Genomic DNA, 7087 nt, shown 5'->3' with positions numbered 1-7087 from the left:
CTGTTTTATTTTTAGTCACAAACTGCCAACACACGAAACCAAGTTTGTTCAATTACAACAGTGCTATTTCTACCAGAAACTTAATATTAAAGGAGCTGTACTCTGAAGGCTGCAAAACGATTTTTTACTTCCTCTATGTACGTAACTAGTTTCAGTGATGATTATTTTCTGAATGCGAATTCTACTTTGAGTCCAAATGGCCCAATTTGAGAGGGGAATCTCCCGAGCACTTACTAGAAGAGCGATTTTTTTTCGGCCAGAGTTTGCTGATGACGCGCGAAGAGGAGGTTTTGTACTGTCTTGTCTGATGCAGACAAGTTTTTGTTCGGGAGGTATTCAGGTAATAAAGGTCGGTTATTTTTTTCAGCAAGCTCGAAATTCTTTAGGTCTAATAGGACTGAAGAAACGGCTTCTGTTTAGCCCGTGACTTTCAAATTTACCCGTGACACTCGACTGTTTACCCGTGACTTACGGACCTACCCGCGACTAACTTGACTGTTTACCCATGACTTTCAGACCTACCCGTGACACTTGACTGTTTACACTTGATTTATTATAATATTTGAAGGTCATAACCGTTCTAGGGTTAACTATGATGTATTCGATTACTGTATTTACTGCAACTCTCATACACTACCAAAAATTAACCAAGAATTTAAAGTTTAATTTCGGTAAAATTATTGTGACAGATATAATTATTAATTTCTTATAAGTAAATTTCAATACATTACATTTATGCCAAAGTGCACTTCTCTTTACTTTTGAAACATATAAATACAATTGATATAGAAACATTAAATCACATAGAAGCATGAACATTCAATCAATTATTTTGAAACAACCTTTAAAATGAGCATTGCACTGTAGTTAAACGCGCTCAATTTCCGGTACAATCAATATTCTATGAGAGCCTTGGCACATGAATACCGCCATATTGGAATGATAACTTCTGAAGTTTCTCAGACATCTTTCCTGATATTGGTACACCATAAGCTAGCCTATTTGATTTAAATCATATCATTAATACTTAATATCATTATTTTTTTTCTGTTCGTTATATTTCGGTTAAACACATAGTACATTCATTAAATTCTTATTGAATCTGTTGCTACTATGGAATTTAAATCACTACATTTATCCGAATTTTAATCTTATAATTTGTCTTGTATTTATTAATAACAGAAGTAATTGCACCTTTCTTCATATTTTAACTGCTATTGCTTGAGATAATTTGTCAGGTAATTCTCGTCATAGTTGGATGACGCCATTGTACGCAATATGTACGCGTATTATCGGCTGATATTCTATAGTATTGGCTTCAACATAGGCAGAGAATTTGTTCATGGCTATATTAATTCAATAGAATTTGTTCAAGGCTACATTAACCAAGAGATTGGCCCCGTTGTTTCTGTCGTTCAAACGAGAAAGTTTAGTGTCCTTTAATGATATACATATAATTATACTCAATTAAGTTGAACTTTGATTATATCAACTGTGCACTGAAAATATGGGGTTTGAGTTCACTTTGTCAATGCGTATTTTTGAATTATTTATCGGTTTGATAACTTAGAATTCAACATAAAACTTGTATATGTTACTATACCCATATTTATACACAATATATTCATAGAATTTTGGGTGTTATATGAAAAAATGTGATCGTATAGCAGCCTAAGATTGCTAAACAATCTGGAATATTTTTCAAGAAACTAGGCTGATAATTAAAATGACTCAGTTAAAACCGTTATAATAGCGCGAAAAAATCACGCATGCTCACGTCCACGGTAGATTGTCTCGTTAAAAAATAAATGATCGCAGTCTATTAATGACTGGTAAACATTGCCCAAGGATGACAGCCAACGCAGACTGTCCCCAAATGTCAGCGTCTGACTCCGGGCGACTCTTTCGGGCTACTCAAAAACAGCCCATACAGCCGTCGAGGGACGGGGGCCAAATACGGAAAAGAATGAAAAATTCAGTCCAATCAATAGAAAAGGTTTATATATAACTCTAAATGATTGTTTAGCATTAAAATAAATTAAGAGACATGCTATGTTTAGGACTACATCAGCTGCTTTGTATTTGGTAACACTTTACTCCTATGCATGGGATTTATTTTCGCAGGTGATCCATCGAAGTATAAGCTTGCGGCTACAGGGTTACCTCAGTTGTCACTGCATCAAAGACCACTAGATTGACATTTAATGCAAAAGCTTTTAACTCTAGGCATTCAATGTACCAATATCGGGCACGTGCAACTTTCGTGCCATGAATTTGCGCGTGACGCAACGCCAGCACGTACCACTTTTCCTTTACTCACTACATGCTTTATGCAGCTTCATCGGATCAAGTTTTCACGCATCGAAATTGTCATGTTTATAACCAATGCAGGTTTTGATGTCCTCGATCCTGCGGAACGCCTGGTGAAAGTTAAGAGTTTCAAGTTTCAAGAATGCTTCGCATAGAATAATAGAATATACAAGTTGAAACGATTTATTCGAATTTAAGTTTTAAGATTTTATGGATTTATATTTTTATAGATTTATATTTCTAAAGTTTTGATTGTGCAAACATTAATTATTGAATTAGTACAAGTGATAATGTACTACAATTTTCCAGTGCCTACGATGACTTATAAGAAGTTGCCAACGTTGTTGTTTCAGATGCAATAGATTTAAATTACTGAAATTTTAATTGTGCAAACATTAATTATTGAATTAGTACAAGTGATAATGTACTACAATTTTCCAGTGCCTACAATGACTTCTAAGAAGTTGCCACGGTTGTTGTTTCAGATGCAAATGTCCACTTGAGACCGTCAATTTATTTACATGTCAGGTGCCGTGTGTTGGATGCAGTAGTACACGTCATGGGCAGCCTTGAAGCCATGTTCAAACATGACTAATGTGCACACGTGTTTTGTGTACGTGATCATGGAAGTAATTTTGTTCTTTTATATTTTCAGTGTCTGTTGATTTTTTCCTGGTTTTCTCGCATTTTTTACACATTCGCCTCACATGCTGAGCAGATTTTTATAAAACCTTCCTACACTCTTTAGGCACCAATTGTCTTGGGTAATAGTTTATTTGCAATCATCTGCAGCACAATGTTTCATGTTTTTAACTTGCCGGCTTGGTCTGCCGTATAAATGTAAAATAATATACGTTTAAAAATTACTTCTTAAAGACAACTTTTCTGAAGAATCCAGTGTCTCCAATGTTACAGATGTACAATGAATTTCTCATTTTATTTGCGATTATTCATTTTTTTCATTATATAAATTCTTTTTTTTTTAAATTACTTATTCTGTCAATTGATTCATGCATTGCCTTCGACTTCACACAAATGTGCAAATTTTCAGATCAATTGGACAGGTAAAAGTGTGTCAAATATCAGTTATAAGATTTGTATCTGACAAAATTAATTTTTCAATTTCTTTAATATTGAAAAAAAATTCAATTTTAAAATAATTTATTTTGTCATTTGATTCTTGCAACGTCTCCAACTTTAAGCGAGTGCGCAAAATTTCAGATCGATAGGATAAGTAGAAATGGGTTAAATTTTGATTATAAGATTTGTAGTAGACAGACAGACAGACAAACAAGAAGTGAAGTTAAAGAGAAGTGTTGTAATAATGACCATAGTTTTGTAGGGCTTTGGAGATTGAAAATCTGGAGGCATTCGAAGTTGCCCGGGGAATTCCCAAAAAAGTACCCTGGCCTAGCTGAGCACCGTAAATGTTGCTAGGCATTCAATTCCGACTTTGTTTTTCACGAGTTAATTACATGAGTAACTCAACTCGGGACTTACTCATGCCTCTCCTTGTATTAGCAATACTATAATATAAACAATGTTCAGTGGGTTATTTATTCTAAAAGCCCTTTTAGACATTATTACATTCCGACATCTTTTCTGTGACGGTTGGATTCAAGTCCCTGATTTCAGTTTTAGAGGGTGTAGAGTTACATAGGTGCGACGGGTTTAATGTGGGAGTTTCTTCTATATTTTACAGTTAATTCCATTTATTGATCTGCAATTTAGTGGATCCATTATAAAAGAACTGAAAGTGTGAACTTGTGAACTTGCGTGAAGAACTTGTGCGAGCACTCATGTGCTCGCACAAGCTCTCGAGTATATCCTTCATGTTAAAGACAACCTGGATATATTGCAACCGATTAAACTACTTGTATGCGAAACAAAGTAAATCAAGCTATTAACATGCGAAGGCTTAAAGGTAGCAAGCCCTCAGAACAATGGGAATTTCTAAACAAACTTGTTTTTACGGGAAGGTACTTTACGTTGCCTACAATTTGGCGTACAGTGCTTCCTGATCATGTTTATTTTGCATATATATTGCTATGCAGCTCACGTGTCGTTGACATGCCCATTAAAGGCACGAGCTAGCAGGTTTTCGATGCCTGCAGCTCAGACGAAAAAATTTGCTAGTGAATATTAAAGTTTGGGTCCGCAAATAACCTTCCATAATTGATGCTCATAATTCTGTTAGGACAGTGTGCGCCAGCGTAGTAATATTTGAATAGCAATTCATGCTGCGGGCGCTTTGCATAATTGCTGACTGCCATCGTTCTCATGGACAACGTGGTTTTCCGCCCTTGAATAACGTTGCGATTATAAAAGGGTTAGAAGATTTGTATCACCGATGGTTTTCTGGACACCGGCGGTTCCTCCGCAAGTCCATTCAAATGAATAATGAAAATGAAATCTCTATTATATTTTAGTCTGAAAGCCCCCATGCAACACCAAAATGTTCACAGTATCCATATGTAACAGACGTTCAGGGTTGGCGAAAAATTGGCCTTAAAATATTGTTATGATAGCCTTGCGCCCACCGCGGACGTGTCAAATAAAGTATAAGCTAACGGTGTGAGGCTCGTGTGATAAATGATATGGTCGCCTCAAAGGCAAGATTACTTATCGTTAAGAACTTCAGTATTTGTGAATGATTGATCAGTATCTCTGCCTTCGTATCGAATGGTAGTATCAAAGATTATCATTAATTTGTCTGAGAATAATTCGCGATCGTCGATAAGTAAGTTAATCAATAAAAAACGACTACGTCACATTGGAATAATTAGAAATTTAAGATTATTATTATATGGAGATGAATCATAGCGATAATTAAATTAAACTGGGCGTTCGCTGCCATGGTAAAAATGACGTTATAAAAAATTGTACAAAATTGAGTGATTATTCATTTATTGTTATTTATTAAAAAATCTTTCTAGATTAATATGAAACTAAATGATTGTTATGTCATACTGAAGCTTGATAGTGTGTAGGAAGATTTCGCGACCCTGGACCAAAACTGAAGAGAAAGACTACATGATCTCGGTAATTTTACATTTTAGATATAATTAGTAAACTTTTTTATAATGTAGGAAGCTAAACTTAAAATATTTGGATCTGGTTTCTTTAAAGCCTTTCAATCGTTGAAGTTAATGAGTCTTCACGACATTCCAAAAACTATCTTATGTTTCGATTTATTTTTGAATGCAAAGACCAGATTTATTTTGAGTCAATCATTTCACTTGAGAATTTTCTCAATTACTTATCCTTACCCCGTGTACAATAAGGGTGCTTTTAATTAAAGTCCGTAGAGATTGCGCAGTTTTACTTTGCACGTCGCGCTTGAGGAACTGCAGTCGCAGAGCAGAAGGCATCGCGCTGCACATGAAAATAATTTTTGTACCCTTTCGTTTCTGCTCATAATTGCTGGATAGATTCGATACGCGTTCATACAGGGTGATTCACGGAAACTTCCTGATTTAAAAGCTTGATAAAAAACGAAGTAGTAAAGATATTATTGCAATATAAGTTTTATGGAAAATAACATTATCTGAATTTTCGTATAATTTCAATTTGAAGATGAAATCTGACCAGTGACGGCTCCCATCGTCAATGCCTTCAGTTAGCCGGTTTTTTGAAGTTCCGTTCAACTCGCTGAAGCATATAGACGGGTTTGTTGGTAATGGCTAGGCGTAGGTTGTTTTCCAAATGAGGTTGGATCATTGCAAAGTAATTGTGAATAATTGACTCAAGATAACCTCTCAGAAAACACTAATTCCACTTACCTTAAATGTGTTCACCCACGTAACAATCGATTTTCGATCAGGAACCCGACCTGATGGGCAAATACGGAATGCTCGGTTAAGTGGCGATGATGGAACGGCCATTAGGAAAGTACGCCACGACAGCAAACGCACGCTGCTCACTTGTCCAATGCTTAGTGGCGAGACTAGGCGAGACACAAAACTTTTTTTTGACTAGGCGAGACACAAAACTTCATGATTTTGCCTTTCGTGTGAAATACTTTCCTCTTTTGCCCACAACGTTTGACTGCTTGCCGCGAAATACAAAACAGGAAGATTCTTTAATCATTATTTACTCCCCATTAGATATTTAGCCGTCAAATCTGATTTGCATTGGTGGCTACTAAGCTATTCTCGCTAAAAGGTCTCGAGAACTCTTATTAAAGTGCAAATTATTCGTGGACTCACACTCAAACAATATTCAGACGTCGAATGCTCTATGGGACGAATTGTTCGTAACTGTTTGTCGAAGACGTGACCTCGGCGGTGATGTACGGTGACTGCAGAAATTTCAAGAAATTAATGATTGCGCGAGATGGAAGTACAAGTCTATAAGCATAATAAAGTACAAGTATAGTGTATAGGGCATAATTAATTTCAGAGATACGACACAGCATAAAATATTCATTCAAGGTTTTACAGGGGCAAAAAAAGGTTGAAACGAATTATTTAGTCGGCTTGCTGAGTTAATTCAGTTTATCTATAATTTATTCTCTGAAGTTAAGTAACAGAGCACACAAAACCTATCGAGGAATTTGTTTCTTCAAGGTCGTGTCGGGTAAAATCCTAACAAAGGAATATGCGTTTGCTTCTGAGGAACAACCTTGTATATGTGGTGTTACTTTGATAATGAGGCTAAAGCGTAATCAATTTGTAGTTAAATTATTTTAGTTATTAATTAGGTAGGGCGATTTGGTTCATTCTACGCTTCTTAGCATAAGCGGAACTCCTTTTGTGAGTGGAGTTCCAATGTGCTC

This window comes from Hyalella azteca, unplaced genomic scaffold, assembly GCF_000764305.2.
Source record: "Hyalella azteca isolate HAZT.00-mixed unplaced genomic scaffold, Hazt_2.0.2 contig11184, whole genome shotgun sequence".
Lineage (NCBI taxonomy): Eukaryota > Metazoa > Arthropoda > Malacostraca > Amphipoda > Hyalellidae > Hyalella > Hyalella azteca.
This window is presented reverse-complemented; position numbering follows the sequence as displayed.